Genomic DNA, 6,856 nt, shown 5'->3' with positions numbered 1-6,856 from the left:
TTAAGCCTTCAAGAAGACGGCTTTTTGAAACTGTTACAAGATGTTTCATAGAATAGACGACAGACAATGGAATACTTGGGAAAATCACCAAGGAAAAACAGCCAGTGCTTGAAATAGCATAAACAGTGAAAAACTCAGTTTAACTAACACGTTACTTAACATATGTGTGTGTTTTGATATTCTAACTAACCCTACTCTGCAAGCGTTGTGACCCAAGTCTGGTGAGGGTTTACATGGTCCGGGCAGTGTTTGTGTGTGTGGCGGCGGGGGTTGACCAGGTCCGGGGACGGGTTTGAGTCTCGGGACATGGTCAATTCCATGTCGCCCTGCATCGTCATCAACCTCCCCTAAAACACGTTTGCTGAACAGAGCTTTCCATGTGAGCACGCTACATGCTAGTATTAAGCTTTTAGGTATAAGATTTCAGACAGCTTTGTGGCATTTTTTAAGAAAAAGAGTTTATTCAGTGCATATCCGTATACTTGCGGTGAAAGATTTTTCATTACCACTGAAGCGGAAGTTACGGTAGATATAGATAACGCTGTGCATCTAATTTAACGGCATGTATTACCCTTAGGTTTTGAATTATACTGGCTTGACTAAAGGCACAGTTGACAATATTTCTTTAGCTCTCATTTATATTTTTTTTAAACGAATTACAATATAAGCGACCACTGTATGTGTTTAAATTTTCTTAGAACTACTCATCTTATAGTATCTGACCACAATGGACAACATTTTATGTAAAATTATTAACGTTTTCGTTTGTAAAAAACACTATTTCAAACAATATATTTTACATCTTGGCGTTTTAAATCCTCACAATGAATGATTGATTACTAAACTCTAATTACATTATCCACTTTTAAGAATAAAATGCACATAAGGGTGAGAACAGGAGAAAGGATTGTTGGAAATCACTCGGAACTGGATGCAAGGATAACGCTGTGTTGGACCGAGGGGGATCAACTCTGTTTGTGCGAGTGTGTGTTCGGGGAGTAAGTTGTCGGGGTCCCAGGTGTACCTAGTCCCGGGACTACGTCAACTACTTGCCCGTGCCACACAGGCCTGCACGGGAACCCATGGGCACGGCAGTCTGCACGGGAACTTCGGAGGATTTGCACGCGAAAGTACCAGCATTACGGGCATACGCCCTTCGAACTTTGACTGAAATCAGTGCGATGCATCGTATATAACTCTTGTTAATTCTCGGATGGTGCATGATTAAACTTAGTTTTGTGGCTGAAAACAAGCATGAAATCTGTGAGCATTCTTTAAGTTTTATAAAAGCGATAATTCTTATCATGACATTAATGTTTATTGAAAGCATGTGCATGTTAGTATCATCGTAATACTCATATTAAGTATATCATAAGATCCTAAAACATAAAATTTCCCATGTACACGAAAAGTCATTTATGTAACTTCATGAAATGCTATTTCGCGCCAAAAAGTAACTTTTGATGCCAAGTCCCTTCAGGGGTGATTGTCTTGTGTTATACATTAGTGTCTTCCAAAGTATGAGTTTGACATAAAATTGAAGTTTTCTTGACAATCAAAGTTGATGAATGAGTTGGTTGCTCACTGACTCAAACACAATGTGTCTTTAGTTTGACAACCGCGATCTACTGCCGCGTCGTATATTTAAGAGAGAAATAAAAAACATTGTCAATTAGCGATTGGTCTGCCGTAACGTTCACGTCTTTTTATACGTTAGGTTAATTGAGCTGTGAACAGTGACATCGGAAGTACGGAAACTTGTGGTTGTGGATATACTTAAATAATACAATTTATACTTTGTTTCATCTAGTCGCGCTTTTTTCTTTTAAAGTAATAACGCAGTTTAATATAATAACAACATGCCAATACTTGAATGTTGTCAGCTTCATATACTTTTAACGTCGAAACGTTCTTTATACTAAGATTTATAGTTAATATGAAACATGTATACGAAGTTATTTTTTTCTAATTAGACTAATCGATTGAAAGGGATTGAAGCTTTAATTCCAGGATTGCTTATTCATCAACATTTCGGATGCTCATATAAATTAATATACAAAAGTAGACTAAGAAGAACTGATTTTTACATTCTTGCGCATACATCAAGTTTTGCTTGTCAGTGTTTGCATATATCCTGAGGCCTGACACAGGGAACATGCCCCGAGGCAATTCTTCATGACAACGTGGTAGAAGACAGGACGTTTTGATAGCGTTGTTAGCGTCTATACGTTAATGAGTGAGTTGTCATAACGCGCTGCGCTTTCAAGCATGTCACAACTCAGTATGTTAGACGGGCGTTGGTGAAACTCCGCGAGTATGTTTAGTGGAAATAATGAACGCGTAAATATTTTTTCTGTTCATATATTTCTTATTAAAGTTAAGACGATAATACGATCTATATTGCAGGAGATGAATATGGAGTTGGCCGTTTTAGAACTTGTACTGTGACCTGTGTTTGATGAAGGTCATAGCAAGGATAAAACTGCTGACTGCTTTCAACAAATTACATGCTCGTTTTTGGAAAAGGAGGAGGAAATATCTTACGAAACACGGATGACAAACTACTCAATGTTTTTATTTGGAGCTGAACCAAAAAAGTGGAGCGGACTTGCATTTCATTGAGCCTGGGTGACACGACCATCTGTCTTGTCTGGACGGCCGCAGGGCGGCGGCGAGTCAACCGGTCGGAATCGCGGATATTGGGGAAACGCACTCTGTATTATCGTTGGTGGATTTCCCAAGATCCGTGATTTTTATCGGCACTTTCAACATTTGCTCTTTTAAAAATCGCTATTAAACTTTGAAATGACAGATCGATGACTTTATTGCTAATTCGTTCAGTTGTTTGAGGTTTGAATTTGTGTTAAAATTGATAATAATATGCATAAGTGGCACAACTGAAACTTAAAATTGATAATAATATGCATCAGTGGCACAACTGAAACTATTCTAAATGTCTTGCCATACCGACGATATTGTATCTGAATACGAAAAAAAACATTGTAGCATGCCAGAGGATAAAATGTACATGTTCAGCATTAAATGTCTATAAATATTGAAATATACATACAAACAACGAGGGACGAACTGTAATTAATGGACCAACGTTTGAATGATTAAAACAGCATTGTTGCTCATATTGCATAAAGCGTGACATTATTTTTAAATGAAATAATATCATATTTGTATTGTACAATTTTATTGTAAATAAAACAAAAACTTCAATGTGTTTTGTTTGATCATATGTATTGCTAAAGTGTGACTGTAGTAGATTTTAATTAAGAAATGAGTAAGGCATTAGGCCAATTAATCGAATAAGAAATATGACTGGCGACAAAATCATTTCCTTGAACGGAAGTAGACATACACCTTGTACAGAGAATGTATATGGCTGATGATCATAATGAACAACGCACGATTTGGTTTTGAATTTTGCTTTATTACTAACGGTATACTTTTTATAAATAGAATTAATTATATTTTTAAATACACAATTTTATTTTAAAAAATAAATAAACACAACTGTGTTTTAATATGCCAGGGCGGTAAATTAACGAACACAAATCTTGCGTTTGCTATAATGTCAAATATGTAACTATTCGAACATGAGAAACTTGAGGAGTTCAACCCAATCCGTCAAAGATCACAAAGCAATGATCGAGAACGAAATATATGTACAGTAAACAGAAATACAAAGCCCAATATACGTCAGACACCTACGTATTAAGCATAAACAAGACACAGTGTGTGAATACAACATGCTAAATTGCGTCATATATGCTACACCAGACGGCAACATATTATTCAAATAAAGACATATATCAAAGTTAACTTTTCTTTTACAACACCATTTTAAATTAAACAAATGGCAGTCTATGCCGCTTAAAGAGCCACGTCTTCGTTTTATTGCCGGAGTTTGAAAAGGTGATAGTTTCATCAAACACTTCGACAAACCTGAGACAATACTTTCATTTTTGAACTCAAAAATACCGAAATAATCGTCAAGCTATATTCACATATTTTGGGGATACATGAAACCGGGAACACACATATCTTACAAAGCGATGTAAACAACAGCAAAATGGAGAATAGGTTTATAAATGTGTCTTAAATCAAGTTCGGTCGTGTTGTAGCACTTGTGGCGGTTGATATGTTACGAGGATGTCAAACTCAAGATTATAATATAATTTTGACATTGAAAAAAGTCCTCTTCAAACACAGTGTTTTTTTGTTTATTCTCGCCCGATCCTATTTTTAACTTGTCATGGCTAGCCCCAATCAGGAGCATTGCATATTCCTCCCTTTATCGTGCCGCAGCTGCTGTCTATGCATGCTGGAACCATGAGGTACATGCATGGCCTTCACAGATTTTAGAAAGCAACAACTCTTCTTTCTTAAATAGTTTAGAATGGGCAGTACTTATTAGCCTCGGTTCGTCCCATGAAACCAGTTTATACCAGAGTAAGGTATTTCAGAAATATTTTACTTTTTTGTATCACACTGCATACACTATTTCATTGCAATTTTGTTTGCTTTTTTTTATCAATAATGAGATGTCGAAGTCAACTTTAAGCTGCGAGAATAAGCAATTATTTAAGCCATGGTGATGGGTTTCCTAGCATGTAAACTAAGTAACACGTGAGTAGCTCGCACTGGTCAGCTATACTTTTAATTATATCGGCTTCCTTGGACAAACTATGCTAATATCAAGTCATGGGTTTGTTACACTCTTGGCGCATAAATCTCCTTTTCCTCGTGCTTATGTACATGTTATTCTTAACGTATACAATGTACATATATCTGTATTAAGTAGTGCACAAAATGTCACAGACTGTCTTGATAGTCTTTGCAAGAGCATGGAACTATTTGGCCGCAACTCTCTGATTGTAATTTTGTTTGCAGTAACGGTCAAACTATATTGAAATTTAGGCGGGAAAGCTGAAATCGGGACAAAATGTTGCGACACTTCTTAGCTCAATACAATACAATTACATTATATATCTTCATTGCTACGAGTTTAATGTTATCCATAAATTAGTTTAATGAAATGCTGTCAAGTTGATATTTTGTAATATTGGTTATAATTAAAAATTATAATCCATACAGAATCCTCAGTCCGACCTGGGAGTAGGATTTGTTATTGGTCCCGGGTCCGACTGCCCAATGCCAGAATGAATATGTGATAACGGCGTTTAAAGATGCCTCTTTCTTAGCGACAGAGAAAGAGTGTGCAAAGCTTCGAATGAAAAGTCCTACGCTTTTTCGTGATACAATTATCTTCAGTAAATATATTCTTACTTGAGGAAATACCTGTTTTATTCCGATTGCGTTGGTATAGTATTTGGGCATGCTGTATGTTGGTCTTTACATAAATCATCAGGGCCAATGTCTAAATATTCAAATGTTATAAGAATCAAATCTAAAAATCTGTTAGGTTGGATTCCTGTCCACCTTCTGAAATCTAATTATCGTTCTGCTTGCACTGGGTAATGAACAGGCTGGTCATGACATGAATACAGGTACAGTTAAGGGATATATAACAACGAAAAGTGTACGATGAATAATGCAGAAATTTGGTAAATAGAAATCTTCAATATATTTCGCTGTAAATCAGCACTAATGGCGAAATACAAAGTACACTGAACAAGTATGAAACAATATGGACAGTCATTGCACAACATCTCATGAAACGATGAAATCTAATTGACATTCACTTCGCTGTATTAACAAACGGTTTTCAGCATGCATGAAAGCACAGTATAAATGCTTCCATTTACATATATTTGGCCAACGGCGAAACAATAAAATATTAGCGTGCCTTTTGTTTTAATGCGAGGCCCATGAGGGGAAAGTCATGCGCATATGAACATACCTTCCCATCTCGACGTTATGTTGATGAGGCGAATTTATGATAACATATATGTTTTCTAGTTAATTTGCATTATTAAGACGAATACATTTAGTGAATTAGCATTTAATACCTATCACAACCCAAATGAGGTGACAGGGACTTACTTATGGCACTTAATGTGCACTAGATCGGCCTATGCTCGAAATAAAACGACGTATATTTAAATATTTTAACAGTTTAAATGTTACGTTTTATACCGAGAACCAACCACGTGAATGGCAAGTACGAGCGAATCTGACAGAAGCTATGCATAATTCCTGAATTCTGGTCAAAATCAAATGAATGCAAACCATGCATTGCTGAAACGCGATGTAATTTTAACTGATTTAGGACAGCCGTAAAAGTATGAACGCACCTTTATGACTAAAATACTCGAACAATACTAGTAGCTCTATATGAGTATTAAGTATAGCATCGTGAGTTTAGCTGTTTTACTCTGCGTAAAACGACATTGTATAAGATTGGTCGCCTTAGTTTGTAATTGCAAGTACAAACAGGAGAATTAGGACCTTCTTTCTTTCTTTTTTGAAAGGGATAATGGCCTGTCCGCGACTGGATGGCTTTATTAAGCTTGACCCCGCCTTGTTCTCCATTGTGACTTACTTAAGTTGATTAAGAGGGACATGACCACCCACCAACCTACCAGCACCGGTGGGTGGGGCATACGGCCAGGGAAGTAATTTCGAAGTCAAAATGATGTTAGAGAGGCGAGTAATAAAATCTGGATGGTTTCTCAGCGCCGATAATTTGTAAAAAAATGAAGGCTGCCTTCTTAGGGACGCCCGACCGATCTTGGTGGAGGCTTTATCAGTTGGCGACTATAATTAAGTCGTCATTACAGGGAGTTTCGTGCCCTAACCTCTGCGTGGCGTGAACGCGCCAGCTAGGACATCGAAGAAGGGAGATACCTCCGTGACATGCTGATTTATTTATATGACGAACTCA

This window comes from Mya arenaria, chromosome 4 (genome assembly GCF_026914265.1).
Source record: "Mya arenaria isolate MELC-2E11 chromosome 4, ASM2691426v1".
Lineage (NCBI taxonomy): Eukaryota > Metazoa > Mollusca > Bivalvia > Myida > Myidae > Mya > Mya arenaria.
The sequence above is the reverse complement of the archived record's forward strand: the minus strand, read 5'-3'. Positions refer to the sequence as shown.